Source organism: Parasteatoda tepidariorum, chromosome 10 (genome assembly GCF_043381705.1).
Source record: "Parasteatoda tepidariorum isolate YZ-2023 chromosome 10, CAS_Ptep_4.0, whole genome shotgun sequence".
Lineage (NCBI taxonomy): Eukaryota > Metazoa > Arthropoda > Arachnida > Araneae > Theridiidae > Parasteatoda > Parasteatoda tepidariorum.
In genome coordinates this window covers 35,030,083-35,053,494 of record NC_092213.1, presented here as the reverse complement: position 1 = coordinate 35,053,494, position 23,412 = coordinate 35,030,083, and positions in this window count along the sequence as shown.

Genomic DNA, 23,412 nt, shown 5'->3' with positions numbered 1-23,412 from the left:
ACATCGTATTTTACGAATGCGTATGTAAAAAAAATTTTGTTGTTGTAATTCACAAAATGTAAATGCCATATGTGATTCTCTTTTTAAGATATTTCTTAAAAAATTAATACACCAAGCGTAATTGTGTGGTATGCAAATAATATAAAAAGCTAAGTTTTTCTTGCGACTACTATGTGCAATTTTTGCAATACTATTTAGATTTTTTTGATTTTTTATCCGTGTACGTTATTATTTGTTATTGTGTTGTTATGTATTATTTCAGTACATATTAAATAAATGAGCAGGATCTAGCATCTCGCAAACACATTTAATAACAACTTAACGAGATACACAAACACAAACTGAAACTTAACATAAATGTAAACTGAAACTAAAACTAAACAGTTAGTACACAGTTACAGTTAATCTGGCTGATGCCACAGTTATCACTTATAGGCTATAACTACTAAATATGACTTAAGGATAATTTTTAAAATAAATATATATTGTTTGCACTCTCATTGTATTATGTAGATTACAATGTAAGTAGATAGTGCTAATTTGCATATGTGTAAGTGATAAAAAATTTTTTTCGTTGCTTTCTGTATTCTTTCGCTTACAATTTCTCTATTAGTTGCAATTACTAGTACAGGAGGAGAGAGGAACATTCCACACATTTAAAAAAAAATCTTAGTGTATGTCAGCACCAATAACCACTTTAACAAATATATTTTATCATTTAATAATGATACTTTCTTCTCATTATCTAGCGCAATCGTACACTGTTAGAATTTTCATTTTAAAAATACAGGAAAATAACAGGTGCCAGTCTGTCTATCGGATTATCCATAAGTTTACGGCAAAGAAAATGCTTTGCCTTTACTCTTTTTAACCGTTTACAACTAACATGATTTCAAAATCATAAAAAAAGTAACTGGAGGTAGGAGTTAGGCTTTTTGTTCGATAAAGGGCATTGGAGAGTGCAGGACACAAATTAGGGAGTATGGGACCCTGAAAACTTGAAATTAACTAGCTGACAGAAAATGGAAAATAATTTTTTGAATCAAAGACAGCGATTTAAGCGCTATATAAGTTTAATGTAATGAATAAATTAAGAAAATCTGAAGATACATTAGATTGATTATTTTAACCACAGTTAATTCCTCCGGTTAACTTGTGTTTTCACCATCAATAAAATCTATATAATTAAATATAAGAAAATCATCAGTAAATCTGAAGCCTTTAAAGATGGAATTCGTACCATTTTTTTCAAAGTAGTGTAGAATACTTGGTACCTTATGATCTGTCAACAATATTCAGAAAAATACCCTCACCGTTAAAATTGATCGATATTAAGAATATTATTGAAATCGTAAAAGTATGAGAAAAAGAGCATCTATAAGTTTGTACGGTGGAAAATACTGATAAAAAGGTCCATGAAGTCAAAATATGAAATGATGAATCGAGCAAAAAGATGAAAGATTGAATCGAGAGTTCGCACTTTAAAAAAGGTGCAGTTATATCAAAACGCCAATAATGCAGAAACATCATTCGTGAATTATTTTCATTTTCGAAAATTAATAGATTTATATTTTATTGCGAGGTCGCGTTGATTTGTTGTTTTGCCTGCTGCTATAGACTGAAAAATATAACGTTACCGACGCACAGTAAAAAGAACCGGCCTTAAGGGCACCGGTACTTTTTACCGAAAAAATCCGTTTTTACAGGAATATGTTACGAAACAAAATATCTGATGTACCATAGTTTTTACATTTATAATTACCATTAAATTAGTGAATTACTAATAAATTAAATATTACTGTAAACAATACGATGCAATATTTTACAGTGAAAGACCCGACTGGCCAGTGTACACCTGAAAAGTCTCACATTTTCTGCCAATCAGAAGATCTTTCCTCTTTGCCCTAAATGCCAACAAAACCAGGCATCACCTGAGCACATCTTGAACTGTTTAGGGCTGGACTGGAACGACATTCATTCCTCTCCCCTTTTAGTTTCGGACTTCCTAAATGTCAACGGATTTATTGATCTGGTCTGACGGAGTCAGACCAGATGGGAATTAGTAACAACAACAACAGTGAAAGTAGATTTTATGGTAAAAGAAATTTTATGGATGATTCACTGTAAGTGCACTCAAGGAAAAAGGCCGGGGTGTCAAGATATGTGACAAAATCTTTATGAACATCAAAAGTCACTAATTGTTATGCATGCAGGTTTTGGTAAAACACATGAAATTTACTTTTGAAATTTGATCTGAAACACGGTGTCTTGATTCTGAACTGGTATATTAGGTTTATCTAATTTAGCGTTACATGAGACAAAAGGGAATAGGGGTGTGGTAAAGCGTGACACTTTGTGACAAAAGAGTGGAGGAGATCAACAATAATGTAAAAAGAGATGTCATATTAACCTTTATAAAATAATAAAAAACTACGAGAATTTAATGAAGAAAAGTAAATATTTTTGAAGTCTGAAATGTCGCACTCAGAAAAAAAATATGTTAAAAACTATCAGAATGTGATATATGCTTCTGGTTCGAAGGGAACAAGAAAAATCTCTGCAATTTTTATCGAAGATCTTTGACAATGACTTTGGTAAAATTAACAATAAATTATGATTTTATATTACAGAATAAAATTTGGTTATTTTTATCATTGCATAAACAATATTTGTTCTGTAAGTTTACTGTTCAGTCTTGTATCTTTTACCAAATGTGTGGTAATAAGAATTTGAACCTGACCTGATAACCTGATTGAAAACCTGAATTTCCGGTAAACCGTTACCATATGAATGAAAAAAAATTCCAAATTAGTGGTTTAAATACCGTAAATGTTTTTAACAAGAATTATACATTGAAAAAAAAAGATACGCTTTTTCTATGCTGTAAAGTAATTTTTCCAGAATTTTTTCCCTCATGCATGAATACTGGCATTTTCCAGTAATTACAGGCACTTGCGTAGTCATTTTCGAAAATGTCTTAAATATTAATAACATTTGATTAAATGTTAATTCATAAGATACTTTAGGATGTTATATTATTTGATATCATAAAATTCAGTGAAATATCAGAGAAAGAGAAAATATCAGTTTGGGGAATACCAGGCAAAGACTCTTAAACTTAAAAAAATTTCATTGTTGGAAGTAGCCATCAATAGTCTTCAACCAGAATAAACATCAGTGAAGTTAATACCAGCCAATGGCTTCTATCTTTCAAAAACTTTATCTTAGGGAACACTAGAAAAAGATTTTCGGATAATGCTTACATATCACAATTAAATTGACAGTACTTTCCAGCTAAGTCTTCTTAAGTATCCAAACCACTTGTGACAATTTATTTGACACCAGTTTAATTATTATTTATTTGAAATTATTACATGCGATTATGTAAACTAGAAAAAAACATCAGTTTAGGGAATATCAGGCAAGAGTAGGCCGAGCAAGTCACACATGTTTGGCGGGTTATTATTTCCGCTAATGTTGCTATTAATAATAAACAGGATTAATTACAACACCTATTTCATTAGACAAATGTGATAAATAATGTTAATGTTTAATAATGTTATATGTGCCTAATGTTTTCGACACTGACACCATTTTAAGGTTAAAAGACAATTCCCATTTTTGCATACAGGATGTCTCAAGATTATTAGGATAAACTATTAGGGGAGTTGGAGGAAATCCCATGGATTCAGATTTGCATAGCAGATGGCCAGGAACTTCTTCATTCGCCACTAGGTGGTGTTTTTCATAAGATGTTTGAGCGTGGCAGACCGGTTCTCTGGCCACCACGCTCTCCTGTTTCAAGCAGCATGAATTTTGTTCTCTGGAATGCACAGAAAAGTGCTGTGAACGTGCAATTGTTGATTCCCAAATGGATCTGATTGTAAGAATCGTGGGCTGCTATGGATATGCAACAAAATCCAGGTATATTTGAGCGAGTCAATCCAATCCATGGACCGACAGTGCAACGTATGCATCGCTGGCAAGTTGAAACTTTGAACATATTTTGAGACATTTTCACATAACATCTACCATTGCACATACATCCCTGACCAATTAAAATTTCAGATGATCGTAGCTGGTGTCTTGTACCTGTTATACTACTTTTCCATGACGCTTCCGACCATAGGTAATTCTATATCTCTTTGATGTAAACAACCTTCCTTAAAAGTTCGTCCCGATAGTCCTGGTCTTCCTTTACACTTACACAAAACTCGATGATGCACAAAATATTGATGTATAACAAATATACCGAACAATCATCAAAAGTCAGTATAACCAGAATGGTGGACATTCATTTATTTCGAAAGTATTCAGGTGCATACATGCGTGTATCAGAAAAAAAATTGTTTTTAATTTCTAAGAGAAACACGTGCAATAATAAAATAATATTATTAAAATACAACTATAAGCGCTACTAATTAAACTGTAATATGATCATTTCATAACTAACAATTAGCCCGGCAAAGGCCAGAATTAATCTTTTGTCCATTTTAAACATATTCATTGGCGTTACAGCCACGGCGTCACTAAGATTTTCAAATTCGGTGTTTACATATGCATAGATAAAAGCTCTGTCTGGTTTAGCCAAAAAATTAGGATCCCTCTTTAAATGAGACATAATCATTTTCCTGGTTTTAACGAATACATTATCTATATTAGCCCCTTTAACCAGAATAACAAATTGATTGCCAGAAATAAACAGAGTTAATATATATGATATATATCTTGGAGCATTTATACCGCCTGGTTTTAAAATCACACTTAGCGCATAGCACACACTTATAAATTGACAAGATAGTAAAATAATTAATAAGGGATATAGCGCTTTGTTAATTTTTCTGATTTTATTACTAACTTGGGAATAGTAATCAATGATTTCCATAATTGTTTTGGGCGATGTGTCAAATTTTATTCTCGATACCAATGACTGATTCATAAAGTATAAACGTTTGGAGCTCTCAGTTAAAGTCATATACACTACACCAGATGCTGTATAAGGTATAATACCAAAAAATACACTGGTTATTAAACCAACTACGACTCGAAATATGGTAAATGCTTTAACGTGAAGAGCAAGCAATAATTCTTCTGGTAAAATTCTAGATTCTATTTTAGCTGCCTTTAAAGAAGAAGCCGATCTATAAAAATTAATTGCACAATGCAATAATACAAAATATAATGAATATTTGAACATATTTAAATGAATTTTAGGTTTAAAATTTCTATTTAAATTCGTGATTGTTTCAACTTTCTCAACAAAGTTAAGTAGTTTTTTCAGAACTGCACGTAAAGTAACACTCACGATAGATATTAACAGGCATTCTATGCTGTGTATTAAGCCAATCCACTTCCAAGGCAATTCAAAACTTATAGAGTAAACGAACAAATTAATAAAAATATTGCATATTGATGTGATTACCCATAAAATGAAAATGAAATTCTGAAAATATTTTTGCAAATTGTGACACAAAATATTAATGCCAGTTGATTTTATGGGATGCATGCCGAACAATTTAAGAATAAAAACCAAACTTTTCCACTGTCTATTGTAAGCAATAAAGTCACTTTGAGTATTTTTTGAAGAGACTGATCTCTTACGTGAATTCATTGTGATTTGTATAAATTCGATGTGTTGATATACAGTAAGTTCCAGTTAGAATGGATAATAACGTTAATATTTTGAATTTTACTCAGTATATGCATATATTTTGCACAGCATCAATTGTACAGACATATACTGGATTGAAAATTGCGATGAAAAATGTCAAAATTTTGCTGTTGAAATATTTGTAGAACTCTTTATAAGTCGGGTTTAAACTTTTATTCTCTCTGTGAGAACCTAAAACAGGCTTTGCTAATTTTAACGTTTAAACCACCATTGTAACCATTTTCCTACCATTTCTTCGAATTATAGATTTACAGATTACTAACATTACGTTCAATTGCAGTGAGGTTTCTTTTATTTTTCCTTTGTTTTATAATGGCCATATACTTTGACTACTATTTGGCAATGATTACTACACTGTTAAAAATGGATATTCAAATTTCGCGAAACTGTCTTCGTTTCTGACGAAATTGTTACCTCCGAGCAAACCTGTCAAAGTGACAAAGTGATCGAGCTTTGAAATGTGTTCGGTTTTTGTCATTTTAAAGATTAAAGCTTAACTTTTTTTTTCAAAAAAATATTAAATATCCATTTATAGAAAGAATTTGGTTCTTTGTAAACGTGTTCAATATTTTTCGCAGTTTCTTCATATTTTAAGTGCTTTGTTGTTCTAAAATTCAATTAAATTTACTATATTTTAAATTGACAAAGGCGAGTGTACCCTTTTTACTTCATAAAGAAGTTATTGCTGAACAAAGACTTTTTTAATTTTTATCAATATTATTGATTTCTTAATTTCTTATTCATCCTACAGTTTACAATAAAAGGTACATTTAAGAAGACTAAAATCAATACGAAAATTGATTCGTAGAAGCAAATCAGTTTTACAAGTAATGGAGACTTTAATGCTTGTTTGTTATATGTAATACATTAATAGCTTTGATGTCTAATCATTTAAATTAAATTTGTGTATTCTGATACGTTTTAATGTATCTTTTCTGGTATGTATCTTGATAGTTTCATTTTCCAGTGTTTTTATTTTTTTCATATTTTTCATTTTACGCTTTTTTGGAATTAAGTATTTTTTATGCGTTTTTAGAAAGATGTATTCTCATACGTTAGTATCTTAAATTGAAGATTTGAGATTATTAATTTTTATTTGCCTTAAGAGACTATCATGGAGTAAATTGCAACGAAATTTTCGGGTATCTTAAGATCAAAATTATTGGCCACTACCTTGCAACAAAGTAGTGTTCTTCTATATTTAGAATGTTCTGTAGCACTATTTGTGCAAAGTTACCGCTGCCATTCTTTGCATTTAGTAGCAATAAGATTTATATTTATAGTAAGATATGATACATATACGAATCAGGAAAGGATTTTTTACGATCAAATATAATGTAGGAAGCATTATTTCAGAATGACATATACACTAATTCATAAAAATAAAATTAATTTGTTAATCAAACTTTATATCATAGAGGCGTTTATCATAGAGAGTACAAAAAGGTGAACTTGAACTAGACTGAACAGAACGGAAACTCATGGATATCATTCATGATATAATCACTTAATGCTGTTCACAGAGGTTTTAAAAATAAGATATAGTTATCCTTTTTACCAAACTATTAACCACTACACCTGTTTTAACGACGCATAATAAATCATTTAAACAAATCACAGCAAATCACAAACAGCAACAAACTTTCGATTGGAAACACACCTTCTGGCGATAAAAAAAAAGCACGCCAATAATAGGGGTTTTCGGAAGAAAAAAATAATTCTTGCTTTGTGTGAATGAGGGAAAATTCGATGTAAACTTATTCGATTTTAAGTGTTTAGATTTAAATTACACCCTTTAAATTGCATGCAAACATTCGTTTTGGTGTTAACCGGGAATAAAGTGCTCAAACAGTTGGCGGAATAGTTCCTTAGAAATCGAATTTTAAAAAAGTCGTATAGTTAAAATTCGATTTCTAAGAAGCTATTATACCAATCTAGCAGAAAACTTACATTATGTTATGTAAAATGACATTTTTTTGATTTATGTAGAAAACTGTATTTAACTCTGATTCCCCACTATTAAATAAAATATTAAAAATTAATAAATATTTACTGAAAGTTAATTTTACTGTGCAATATGTTTAGTTAAATGAATTTTATTATTGTGTGCCTAATTTTTCAATTCGCATGAAAAGTTCGCAATATATGACAAAATACGCAAAATGAAAAATTAATATAAAGGTGTCTAAACATTTTTCGCTACAGATCACGTGATTATTTTTGTATATTTGAATATTGCTAAGAGATGGCGCAACTAGTCCCCACTTTCTGCAGAATTTTCACATAGAGATTTCCTGTCTTGAATTGAAATCAAAATCATTTTGTACTTTCTTAATTTCGTTAGTGTTACCGCTGCATATAATCTTCATTAAATTATTTTAGTTTCATGATTAATGTGATTTTCACACTCTGATACTCAAGACAGATTGTGAGGATGTTTAAACAGTAAGGTCGGAAAATTAATTTACAAAATGTTTTTTACCTAATTTTAGTAATTATTGCATGTAGATATTTATCTTAAACACCTAAAAACAATAGATTTGAATAAAAAAATCCCATTGTATTTTTTTAAAAATGAAACTTGGATGCATTGTAGGCAAAACTGGAGATCAGTGGACGGGACATCACAAATCCTCCCCCCCCCCATTGGTCAAGTTAGAAAACTGCTTGCTTATAAAATATTTCGCATTTGCGAATTTAGGATAAAGCACATGTATTAAATTTCAGCAATAAAAAAATACTTTTTTGGCCGGAAATTCAAGAAAAAAAAAGAAGTCGACAGTGAAGGGGTTAAATTTCTCATAAGCACTAATCATTAGCGTTTTTTAGTCAACAAAATTAAGAAGAATAATGTAAAATAACATATAAAGACAACACTCTAATTATTATTATTTTATAACCGTCGTTGAGCAGGCGACACAATTTTGTATTTGCGACTATAAATATTCAACTTCGCAGACTTGTAAATTTGAACCCAATCTAGAAGACAAGGGAACTCCTAGATCAATTATCGAATAAAATTTGCCTTCGTGGAGGTAAAATTTGCCGCACTTGCATTACTGGAGAGGAAAAACAAAAATCTCCCACGGTTAGCCTGGCGTCAAGGGCATGATCCCTTCTGCAACTGACGGTACTTTACTTCAGCACTGTGGTCAGTGCGAATTGGGTTTTAAAATCCTATCGACCAGTCATCGTTGGGATTCGAACCCAGTTCACGTCATTGGAAAGCGTCCTTGAGCCACAGCGGCTCTAATTATTATTATTGTATTATCTATGAATAGTAAGATTCGATTTCGATAAAAAACAGAAATTGATTATATTTATTTCATATAAGGCGCTCCGGTGTCGCGGTCAGTTAAGGTGTCGCTCACATTCTCTTGGAGAAAGAAGTTCTAATGTGTAAATAAATACAACCAAGATTCTTTAAGAATTGTTTGCGTTTACCTTATGATTTTCCTTTAAAATAGTGTTAAGGTGCATTACTAAAATTAATTTATGAAAATATTGTAATCAGCTAAGTATATTTATAATCGAAATATATAAAAGTTATAATTATATAGAAAATAATGCATTTTTTCTATAATAAATAGCATTATTGATTTTAATTTTCTAAATTGTCAATTTGCTTTATTGAAAAAGTCTAAATTGAAAAAGTATTTGGGAAATGCATTGAAAGATACAACTTCAGTATATATTTCAGAATAATAGCCTCTTCCACAAATTTTTTCTATTTTTAAGAAGTGTAGGATTAAAAAAGAAGTTATTTCTCAATATGTTTTATGCTAAGAAGTTCGTGTTACGAATGTGACTTGCGCAAAGTAAAATTCTTTCTTACTCTAACGATTGAAGCATTTTTTATTGATTCAAATTGTTACTAATATAGTTAAATAGCAGATTTTCAACTAAACACTTGTTAAGAAAGTGAAACTGAAGAATCGCGCAAAATCTTTACGACAAGCATAATACTTGTGAGTTATCTAGTTTCGCATTTTTCCGTAAAGTATATGTTTTGACAATTTGAACTGAAGTCATTTCTTAATGAAATTCATAATGTAATTTCTTTAAGCGATTATAAACATTTTGATTTTACTAGACTGGAAACTATTTACAATATTAAATATGAAAAAAATATTATGCTTATGTTTCTTTTTCCTTAAAAAATGTTGGAGTTACTGATTTTTAACAATTATGCTTGTAACATTAAACTTTATAAATTAAGAGAAATTCAGCATTAACAAATTTATTATCGTTTGCGAGGATGTTTCATGTTCAAAAACGCATCAAATCACTAGAATGAGTGAGGATGGAAAAGCAAAACTTGCCGCATATACGTTTAATGCTTAACTAGAAACAGGTAAGAAACTGTCAGGAAAATTAAGCATATATTAGCTAAATAAGTTCAACTATACAACAGAAGTCAACAAATAGAAGTATCGTTTAAAAATCTATCGCTAAAAAGCATTAAAATGTCAACAAACACTTTGTTTTAGAAATATACAATCAGTTGAGCCTATCTCTGGTAAAACTTTGACAGAATGTTTAAAAGTTGAACGATATTAATTTTCATATACTTTTTATTTAAATAGTATGAAATTCAGAAAAACTTCCAGAATTCAGTAACATTTGATTGTTGGTCGAATCTAGTCATGATATTACGTAACAGGAAAAAAAGTTCAAGAATGAAATACTCTTTACTTCTCTAAGTATACTCTACGAAATAAAACACACTTTTGATGATTAAGTAGTTCTTGAGTATTCTATTGTTAATTTTGAGAATCATTTCGTCACAAAATGACGTGATTGTGAACTATCAAATATATGAAGGAAATGCTTCCTCAATCTAAAACCAATTGTTAACTAGAAAGATGAAAGTAGAATAATGACAAGACAATCGAAAATAAAACAACAAATTAAGCCCATACTTATTTCATCACTTTGACAATATTTTCTCTCGGAAAATATACAAGGAAACGGTTTAGACAAAAACGAAGAAGGTTTCGTGATATCTGAATAACCATTTTTTACAGTGTATATACTCTCTAGAAAATTAAATACGATTCAGATGAAAATGGAAGCAGATAGCGTGTCAGGATTTTCAAGGAATACTCAAAGAAATTTTACTGCTATTATTGTTAAAGAATGGAGAGTCTTATTTTTAATTTTTAGCATGTTCGGATTAAATCCGATTAAGAGCTACAGCATGCATTTTTTATGGAGAAATTTACACAAATTTTGTCAAAATTTACTTTTCCTAATAACGTTATATATTATTTTGGTTTTCTTTTTTATTCACGCTATAAATGAGAAATTGTCTTTAAAGTACATCGCTTTGTTTCACACGTTAAAATGGACGATAATAATTGTTTTGAGTTTTACTTTACGAACAGCGCTTAAAAAACTTGTTAATTTAGTTGGAAGAAATTATCAAATAACTAATACAAGTTTCAATACAAATCAATCATATACCTTTAGATGTTTATCTATTTTGGTATTGCTTCATTTTATAATAGTCATTTATAGATCATTTCTTGATACCAGTGCATTGAAATTAGTTTCTGATTCAGCATTCAGAATTTTACCCGATGAAATATTGTTTGCTAATAACATTAAATCATTTCTCGTATTTAAAAAAGTGATATTTACAACAGCTCATTTTTTCTTTAAAATAATACCTTATGCAGCTGCCAGTATTACTTATATAATTCTAATGGAAAATTTTCGTTTAATATGTTGCATGAATCAATCATTATGGTCAAGAATCAAGTTTGGTGAATCCCTAAAATCATTTCAGCATATCATGAATGAGTATTCTAGATTTACTTTTAGAATAAAAAAAATTAACAAATCACTGTACCCTCTACTAATTCTTTTATTAGCATATCAATTGTTCAGTCTATGCTATGCTTTAAAAGTGATTATAAATCTAAATTCGAATATTTTAAAGAACATATCATATCTATTATCGATTATAATTTCTGGAACTGAGTTCATTATTCTGATTAATGCTGCTGTTAAGATAGATGATGCAATTTCTAAAACCGAAAAAGTGGTCATATCAAAAATAGAAAATGATGATGGGTTCTTGGTCAAACCAGACGAATTATTGATGTATCTTTACATTAATGCTGTATTCAAAAGCTTAAGAAATGATGTTGCCGTTGCACCATTTGATATGTTCAAAATAGATAAAAAGTTGGTTTTAGCATTTGCAGGCCTTATTGTTAGCTATGAAATCATTATATTACAATTTTCCGATTAAAGTAAAATGCAATATTTATTAAAAATGAGTGCTGAAAATTGTCGGAGTATATTTTTATGGCCATTTAGAATACACAGAGAAATCGAAACTAGTAAACTTGAAATTTGCTGCTTTTATCAACACGCTAAATGATCGAAATTGAAGAATTATTGCAGCAGCACAATAAGTGTTTTTAATTACAGTAAACTATCCCAATAATTTTATAAGAAATAAATAATTAACGTATTTAACATAAAATGAATTATAAAATTAAAAAGCAACATTTTAAATATTAAATAATTTATAATTATATTTAATTCATTTATCATTACAGCTTAAAATATTTTATTGCTTTGAAGGAGACTTGCAATATTGAGCTTATTGAACCAATTATGATAATTTTCTTTCCAGTTGTTGCTCTTAAATAAATTTAATTCTCTTTTCGTTTTAACAAATAATATTTAATTACTTTTAAGGAAATTTGCAATATTCAGTTTTCTGAACTATATTAAATATTTTTCTTCTCAGTTATTGTTCTTAAATAAATTTAATTTATTATTCATCATAATATGAAATATTTCATTTTCTTTAACCCACTGGTGGTTTAACAAATGGGCAAAATATGGATGATATTTATTCTCAGTGCTCTATTTACCTATCTAACAGCATGGAAAAACCAGTTTTCTGTTATGCAGAGAAAACTGAAAGTTAATATACGAGACTTTTTACCTGCTGAACCGTGAGTAGGTTATAAAAACTTGCAATATTCAGTTTAAAGAATCAATTAAAATGCTTTTCTTATAATTTATTTATCTTAAATAAATTTTATTCTTTATTCCTTATAACATGAAATATTTTATTGCTGTTTAGGAAATCTGCAATATTCAGTTTATTTAACCAATTTTAATACATTTCTTCTGATTTATTTTAAACTTGTTTCATGTTCGTCAGTAAAAAATCAAGTGAAATAATTGAATTTGGTAACCAGTACAATTGAATCTCATGTTTCCAGTTAAATTCTCGTCAAGAAAGCGAAGCTTAAGAAGTCCTTAAAGTGGTGTGACCTTAAGTGTGATGATCCTTAGGGACCAGCAAAATATGTTGTGTAACATAATTTCATGGAATATATTAAGTAAAAACTTTATTTGATTTCAACAGGTTGTTGAATTTGATCACTTTTTAATTGAAATACTTCCTCGTACACCGGAACTTGAAGTACATTTTCGTAAATTGAGGTATAAGTAACTGAACTTGGATATGAATATAGCAATCTTTGGATTATAAAGTATCCATGCTCTACTGATCAGTTTCATTCATAGAGAACGAAAATTCAGATATTTATTAAACAGATATTTACAAAGCATCATAACTATCAGTTCTTCATACGAGCAACCGACTGGCCTGTGTAAGAGTCAGGGAAATGGACTTGCATCAGAAAGGTATTGGGTTCGAATCCCGGGCAAGTTATGGATGTTCATTTATTCTCTGTACTATTTGTCCTTTCTGTGGGGGCAATGCTGGTCCACCTAATATAGTGCCCTAGAAAAAGTGGCTAACAAATCTGCCCTTCAGATACCTGTATGACTTAGGTCATTCACCAGGTGGATATTGAAAAGAAAAAAAAATCTTCATACAAACCAACTTGTTAAATTTCTTTTTATTGCTCAAATGAAATCGTTAGTTTTTTTTATCAGTTATATACTGAAAGTTATGCTCATAAAGTTAAGAATGCTCATGTATAAAGTAACAGCCATCTCACATCCCTTAAACCAGGGATGCTCTTACAGAACTTATAAAGAAGAAAAAAGAGTCTGCTCTACTCAATTTATATGTTATTTTAGTTTTGTTTTAACTTATATAATTAAGGGTGTTTAACATTTTAAGATATGAGAATACGTATGATCCTCATTTTTATGAACCAATAAATATTTTGGTTTATTTTAAGTGGTTCATTTTTCTTAAACCAAATTAGTTTATATCATGTAAAATTGAAATGGATGACTCTGGACATGGAGAAAAAATTGTTGGTAAAATTACCGTACTTTACGGTAACGACATTTCTAAAACAAAAAACCTGATTCTGGTAATAAAAACCAAAGTATACGGTATATAAACCATTTATTTGGTCATTTTCATTCATGTGCTTGGTAATTTTGGTTCTCTAAATTATATTTCTTATTACCACACATTTAGTAAGAAATACAAAATTGAGCAGCAAATTTAGCTGATTTTTTTAATGCTGTGCTCCAAGGTATCAAGCTAAATTGACCACATTTTACCACATTTATCATTTTTTTTTCACATATTATAAAGCCATATTCTATTGTGAATTTTACCGAAATTAAGACCAAAGCGCTTCTTAAAAAATTCCGAGCTTTTTGCTGTTCCCATAGTGCCGAAAACATGGTAAATTGTACTAAATTCTGGTAATTTTGTCCACATTTTTTTCGCAGTAAAGTTAAATGCATAAATATCATAGTAGTATATAATAGTTAAGTATTATAGTGTAAATACTATATATAAATTTTATAGTATAAGACTGTATTTTTTAAATATACTTTTGCTATTAAAATTTAGTTTTGTTTATTATAGCTAATCTATTTTCAATACAATCTAAAATAATGTATGTGTCATATCTATCCTAATTTATACAGGAAAAAATAACTATTAGATCAAATTGTTTAACGATACATTTTTCTAAAAGGTTTATTGTTATATATTAATATTTTACACAAATAGGTTCCGAAGAAACCATATTTATCCTTGAAATATTATAACGTATTTTTTACAATAATAATTATTTAATTACAGTGATTCAGTGGTTTTACAATAAAATTTACTTTAAAAATTACAATATATTGGATTTTATTTTTCTGTGACATATTCAGGTAAAAATACGGGGGAAAGTACCGCAACCTGAGTGCTGGTATGTTTAACAGTCATTTGAACCAAATCGGATTATTGTTTAAGTGTATCAAAAAGTTTAACTAATCAAATGAACCAATCTGTGATATAATTTATTAATAACGCATTTTAAATTGAAATAGACTGTACTTCATAATTGTCTTTTAGAAAACGGAAAAAAGTAAAAAATAACTCTAGAATTCAACTAAAATTTGATTCTGGATTAAACTTTTCTTGTAAAATTACATAACGCGTTAAAAAGTTTAAGAAGAAATATTTTTTTACCTTTACATAGATACAGTCAGTCACAAAAATCTACGTACACTGATCAAAATAAAGGTTTCTCAAAAAGCAATTAAATTTCAATTTTAAAAATCATATCACTCCTTCAGTTTTCTCTAAAAAATTTGTTTTCCATACTAAAAATATTCAGAAATAATAATTTCTAGATAATTTTGTGATTTGTATAGTAATTATCAAGTCGCAAAAGTCTGCATACACCTGATTGGCGGACGGAAAAAAATTTACATACGAAGTTATTTTGGAAGATTGTCTTAGTTTGAGGTTACATGTTTCATTATCTATTCTAATCTTCATTTCCCGAGATTTCTTGACATTGTAACTTCAAGAAAATGAGTCAGGGAAAGGAAACATCTTTAGAACTTCGAAATATGGTAGTAAGAATAAAATGTAAAAAGAAATCTTACGCAAAAATTGTAAAAAAAAGTCGGTCAACTGTTCAAACAATCTACAGAAATTATGTTATACGTGGAAATATGCTTAACAAATATCGATGTGGTCGTCCAAGGAAGCTTAATGATCGTGATTCGAGAACCATAGTAAGAAAAGTGAAGAAAAATCCGAAAATTAGTGCTCCAAAATTAGCGAATAAAATTGCAACAGCTAGTGGAAAGAAAGTGCATCCAGAAACTGTTCGTAGAATTCTTCGATCAACCGGCTACAATGGTAGAGTTTCTAGACGAAAGCCGTTCATTTCATCTACTAACAAACAAAAGAGACTTGATTTTGCTTCTGCACATATTGACCAAGATTTTAATTTTTGGAAAACAGTTGTTTTTACAGACGAGAGTAAGTTCAATGTGTTCGGGAGTGATAGTCGCGGAAAAATCTGGAGGAAAAAAAACACAGAAATGAATCCCGAGAATTTGACTCCAACTGTGAAATACGGTGGAGGCAGTGTTATGGTTTGGGGAGCAATGGCGACCGCTGGAGTTGGCAATTTAGTGTTTATCGATGGCATAATGAATCGATTTGAATACCTGAAGATTTTGCAAGACAATCTACTTCCATCGGTTCGAAAATTGGGACTTGGGAACAACTTTGTTTTCCAGCAAGACAACGACCCAAAACATACAGCTAAGATTCTTAAGAAATGGCTACTCTATAAAACGCCTAAACAGCTCCATTCGCCGCCACAGTCCCCAGACCTTAAACCCATCGAGCACCTTTGGGAGGAAGTTGATAGGAGAGTTCGGGAGCAATCGGTAACAAGCAAGAAAGCCCTAAAGAAGGCAATAGAGCTTGCATGGTCTCAAATTACACCTGAGACAACAAAAATACGGTTATGTCGATGCCAAACCAAATTCAGGCAGTTGTAACTTCAAAGGGAGGTCCTACAAAGTATTAATGTTACATTTTTTAGCATTTAATTCTGAAAGTTTGTATTGTTCTGTCTCTGTATGTAGACTTTTGCGACTATATAATTTAATATGTTGTTAATTTTTGTTATATTTTAACGAATTTGCTCATAATTTTTTTGTTAGATATGAGTTATTATCCAAGATGTTAACGAAAATAAAGTTGTATATTCAAAAATATGAGTAAAGTGCTAGATCTGCGAATATTAGCGGGTGTATGTAGACTTTTGTGATTGACTGTATATCCTCAGCTCAATACGAATATAGGGAACTTGTCAATATTTTCAAGCAATACTCACAGAGATTTTAATGCTATTTTTGACCTAGAATGAATAATTTTATTTCTTTTCCTTAACGTATTCGGTATGAATCGGACTAAAATTCGCAGAGTGAACTTTTTACATCATAAATTATTAAATTTGGTCAAAATTTACTGTTCATTTTGTGGGTGATAATATAGTCAGATAATATATCACATAATACTTTGATTTCTTTTTTGTTTGTTCATTCGATAAAAGTGAAATTATCTGCAAAATGCATTGCCTTCACATTTTAGAATGGCAGGTAATAATTGTTTCGAGTTTTAATTTTCTTACGGTTCTTACAAAACTTGTTTATTTAGTAGGAAGAAATCATTAAACCACAAATACAAGTGTTAACACAAATCATTTAAACATATTTAGATTTTTATCTACTTTCCTGCTGCTCTAATCTACAACAAACATTTACTGATCATCTTTAAATAGAGTGACATTAAAATTAGCTTCTCTTTTGGTACACCGTAATACCATTCCGGAATCAAATTACGGTAAAGCACTTTACGATGTCTGTACTTTTTACCGTAAAATCCATTTTTCTCAGAACCTGTCACGGAACAAAAATTCTGACGTATCGGAATGTTTACAATGATAATTACCATAAAATCATTGAATTTCTCTAATTAAATAAACATTACTGAAAAAATTACGGTATAATATTTAAAATTAAAAGGATTTTACGGATGATGCACTTAAAATGTCGGTACTTTGTAACTCAATCCGGAATTTTTCGCTGGCCATATGAATTTGTATCTGAAGAAATATTGTTTGCTACTAATATTAGGAAATTTATAATTTTTAGAAAAGTAATATTTATAACAGTTACTATTTTCTTTGATATAATTCCTTATTCAACAGCTAGTCCTAATTTACAAACCACAGTCTGAAAACTTAAGTTTAAATTACACTTGAGTCAAAAACATGGTGCAACTTGAGTGCAACAATAGGTGCATCACCTAGCATATTTAAATATATTATCAATGTGTATTCTAAAGTTCCTTAACGCAACTCTCTACTTTCTACTGGCTATTTATTTGACTTCTCAACTGCTAAGTGTACGCTATTCTGTATAAGAGATTATATATTCTAATATTCTAAAAAAGCAAGTCTTATCTAATTGACTGAATTTATTATTCTAGCCAATACAGCTGTTGAGAGAGAAGATACAATTTTCAAAGCCGAAAAAACGCTCGTATCCAAAATACAAAGAGATAACGAGTTTCTGGTCAACCGAAACAAATCCATCACCTATGTGTACATAAATTCTTTATTCAAATGTCAAAGACATGATGTAGCTACGGCACCATTTGATATCTTTCAAATGGATAAAAAGTATGGTTCGGCTTTTGTTGGCTTTATTCTTAGCTATGAAATCATTATTTTACAGTTTTCTTATTAAAATAGGGGATTGCAAGCATTAAACAAGAGTGACGAAAATTGTACTAGTATTTTTCTGTCGTCCAAAGTATACTGAGGTGAAAAAATAGTAAACTAGGAAATTGCAAAATCTAGCGGTAAGCTATCCAACTAACCAACAAAACGATTAAAATTGAAAAATAGTTGCATAAGCATAATTTGTATCCTCTATTGGAATAACTTATCCCGGCAATTTTAAAATAGTTGAAAATATATATTTCTCGTTTAATTGAGTTTAAATAAATGATGTACGTTAAAAATAAAAAAAATTAAAGCGAGTTGAAAAAAATCAAATTAAATATTGCAAAAAATTAAATATTGAATAACACAATTAAATAATATTAATAAATACTTTGAGGGAAAAAAATTAAATTAAGTACATTGATCCGGTGACCAGACTGCGTAGGGGTCAGGGAACTAGCCTTGCAACACTAAAGTTCTGGGTTCGAATCCCGGACAAGGCATGGATGTTCCTTTAATCTCTGTTCCATCTATCCTTACTGCAGGAGCAACGTTGGTCCACCTAATATGGTTACCCTGAAAGAGGGGCCAACAAATCTGTCCTTATACGCCTGAATTGATGAAGTTCAAACCACGTGGGCTATGGGAAAAAAGCTTCATTGAACCAGATAATGAATTTTTTCTTAATTAAATAACAAATAGATTTCACAAATTAATATTATAATTGATTTTAATTTTCTCTTTGAAATGTGTTATAATAATGAAATGATTTAGTAATTATAGGAAAGGATCAATAAGTCTGATTGAAGTACATTCAAAACTCAAATTTGACACAATGGAAATATGGATAATAATCAATATTAAAAATGATGAGAAATATTCGATATTGAAAATGAAATTTCTATATCGATTATTCCTGATTTGAAAAAGATAAGAGGTTACTTATCTTTAGGAATCAATATTTATTTCTGCTATGATAAATTAATATGATTTTCATATGTCTAATATATTTTATTGATTCCACACTATCTTAGACATCATTAAATCTCAGGTTAATTATTTGCGATAATAAGAAATTTTGATAATCTTTTAAGAAATAATGATGAGATGTATGGACAGTAAAGAATATGGTAAAATTTACCGTGTTTCTGGGAAAATCAAAAAGTTAGGTAAGTTTTACTGAAGCGCTTTGGTAATGATTTTGGTAAAATCAACAATAACATATGGTTTCATAATATGTGATAATAATGTGATACAATTTGGTAATTTTATCATGATATCTTAGAGTATAGCATTAAATTCCTTTATTTTATTACATAATATTTTCAATTTTGTGCTTTTTGATAAATGTGTGGTAATAAAATTATAACTTTAAGCACTAGAATTTCCGATCAACTGTTACCATATAGACGAAAAATTACCACATGAATGGTATAAATATTTTGAAATTTGATTTTATTACTATTTGCTTTTATTATTTAAAAAATTATAATTTTTTTAAATCAAAATTGCCATTATTGGCTAAAAGAAGTATAATTTTTAAAATAACTAATATACGTTAATTAAAAGCCAATTAATATAAATTTATGTACGCTAATTTTACCAAAATTTTTTCTCCATGTTAAAAGCCTGAAAATTCAAACAATTGTGTTAGCAATTGAATACTTCCAAAATAAAATTCTTTAAAGTCTACGAATCTAATTTTAAATTAAATGCAAAGTAACGATATTAATTACGCAGCAGTTGTTTTCCCACAATATCAAATGCGAAAATTACAGAACCACATTATTTCAATTTGTTCTCAAGTTTGTTAGAGTAAGAACAAGTATTATGTGGTATTATCTCCAAGACAATAAATCCATAACTATATGAGCTGTGTTACAGAAGAGCTAATAGACACTTGAAATTAGTAAAAAAAAATATTCCAGTAATGTAGTATTTTTTAAAAATATAATTCAGCTTAAATAGTAACTATGTTATATTTTCGTTCAGTTTATGTGTTGTTTAGATGCAAGCTTAAATTTTGCGTTTCTTTTGTAACCAAACGTAGTAAAAGTTTAGAAAATTTCATACATTCTGCTAATTTGTTAACTGTCAATTCAACTAATTCGTAAACAGCTGGGTTTGAAGTAGTATGGTTCATACAACATGAGCAGCATGACGTAGCAGCAATATCACAGCATGGTTTGAGTGTGAGCTTGTTGACTCTTAATTCAACTAATTAAACGTAAAACAGCATTTTTTGAAGTAGTATGGTTCATACATCAACATGGAGCAGTATGATATAGTAGCAATAGCGCAGAATGATTTGAGTGCTAATTTGTTAACCCTCAATACAACTATATAAACGTGAAACTACATGGTTTGAAATAAGGCTGATGTTTACCCTAAATATTTCTTGTGCTACATTATGTATGAATATGGTATAAACGCATTTTTCAAAAATTGTCCATCATATATTGAAATAAAATGAAATACCATGACATATAAGTTTATGCTTTTGTAATCAATGCCTTAGAGAGGAAAAGATGTTGCTGAATTTCTTATGTTGAAAATCAATCTAAGTGTTGCGTTGTTTTGTAATTGCGATTAAATGTATCTTCTATGTCGTTAAATATATGTGTGAAAATGAATATTTTAAGCATAGCATTTGGAGCTGCTACAGAAGCGCAGTTCTTGTTTTATGCGCTGAAAGTGTTTTCGGCACAAAGCAAAACAAAAACTGATCTGACAGAATTTTAAAGAAAACGTGCTTAATTCTTAAACGTTCAATCTTTAAATTTTTTTGCCAAAGAAAGAAAAAAAAGAAGGAAAGATAAACATTTTTTAAAATTTATAAGTAAAATGATAGCAGATAGTGTGTCAGTTTTATCAAATGATATTCAGACTTATTTGTTGAACTCAGATGTTAACAATAAAGAATTTTGTTTTCCTGCTGAAAGTGTTTTGCATGAATCCATCAGAAAATTTATAACTTAAGCTCAATACGTCAAAAATTTCAAAATTCCTTTTCACTTTGTATGTGTTAATATCATGATATAAGATTGCAAGATTCGTGATGGCTCAGGGGATAGAGCGTTCGCTTTCAAATGAGGTGAACCGCGTTCGAATCCCAGCTATGACTAGTCAATACGAATTCTGCATCCGGCTGGCACCGACCACAGTGGTGACGTAAAATGTCCTCAGCGGTAGACGGATCATGGGTTAGAGTCCCTTGCCGTGAGGCTAACCTTGAGAGATATTCGTGGTTTTCCTCATCAAATAACACAAATGCGTGTTAGTTTCACCTTAATGTCCCCCACGAATACAAATTTCTCTCAATATTTGATCCAGAAGTTCCCCTGTCTTCTGGATTGGGATAAAAAATTACAAGGCTGCGGAGTTAAACATTAGTAGTCGTGAACCCAACAAATTGGGATAGCTGTTCGCCGGAGGATATAAAATATTAAAAAAAATAATATTGCAGCTATTTGTTATTTTATTTGCTTATCAATTATTTAGCTTATGTTATGCTCTGAATATTATTTTAAAACTAAACTTTGAACTTTGTTGATATCCCATGGTACATACCTCACTATTTATACTTCGTTACAATAGGCTTCGAAGTCGTTATTCCAGTTAATGCTGTTGAGTCACAAGCTATGTCACAAGCTGAAGAAAGTACTTACATCAAAAATAAGATCTGATAATGAATGCGTGATAAATTCAAATAAACCATTAAGCTATATACACATCAATATTGCATTCAAAGCTTAAAGACATGATGTGACTTCTGCACCTTTCGATATGTTTAAAGTAGAGAAAAACATTAATTTGCTAGCACCTTTACTGATCTTAACTGTAAAAGTACTGGCAATTTCCGCGTATGATTCATAAAAATACATTTATCCGTAAAATCCCTTTTTACCGTAAATAATTCTTCAGTAGTTTTTACAAAGGTATTTCTTAATTAGATTTATTCAGTGATTTTACAGTAATTATTACTCTAAAAATTACGGTATGTCAGACATTTTTTTCCCTAACATGTTCCAATAATAATGGATTTTACAGTAAAAAGTACCAGCACCCTGTGCTCCGGCGCTTCTTGCTTACCGTAATTTAAACCAGAATTTTTACACTGTGGTTGTTAGTTCTGAACTTATCGTTCTGCAATTTAGTTATTAGAGTTATGAATATACTTTTAAAACATGCTTCAATCGTTTCAACTCAAATCTTACTTTTCAAACCAAAATATTTTTGCAACTTGCATATCTTTTAATGACTAGTAAATTTGCTTAATAGAAGAAATTTAAGAAAATAAAATGAAAGAAAACAAAATCAGCACGCTAAGGTTCATCATTAATATTTCCATGTCAGCGGAAGCTTCAGTTCAATTTTAAACCTGTTTCAGTTTAGTAAATAATCTGCTGAGGATTTGTGAATGAACCCAAACAATGGAAATAAAGCACAAAAATAGACATATTTTAATCTTTGGTTCTATAAACAAAAATATTCCTTTAGAAAATGGACATGAAGGGCTAATCCACTTTTTGTTGAAGAAAATTTTTATTTTTAGAGCCGATCCATAATATGTCCCTTTTGGGGTTTTAATCATGTTGCTTAGGTTCATTTATAACTCCAAATTGCTTAATAATTGTTCCATTATTGAAACTTATAATTAGACTTTCATAAGTAATAAGAACCATGGTGGCTCTGAGAATAGAACGTTTGCCTTTCAATAAGGTGACCCAGGTTCAAATATAGGGAATCGAAATGTTCACGCAAAAATAACCTCAGTGGTAGACGGGTCATGGGTAAGAGTCCTCTTGCCATTAGGCTGAACGTAGGAAGTTTCGTGGTTTTCCTTTCCATGTAAAGCAAATACCGTTTAGCCCAGCCGAGCGTAAGATTAAAACATTAAGATGTCTTCCAGCAGTCAATTTCCTTACTACGGAAGATTGNAGATAAAGAATTTTTTCTTAATTAAATAACATGTTAATTTTTACAAATTAATATTATAATTGATTTTAATTTTCTCCTTGAAATGTGTTATAATAATGAATTGATATAATAATTATAGGAAAGGATCAATAAGTCTGATTGAAGCACATTCAAAACTCAAATATGACACAATGGAAATATAGATAATAATCGATGTAGAAAATGATGAGAAATATTCGATATTGAAAATGAAATTTCTATATCGATTATTCCTGATCTGAAAAAGATAAAAGGTTACTTTTCTTTTGGAATCAATATTTCTTTCTG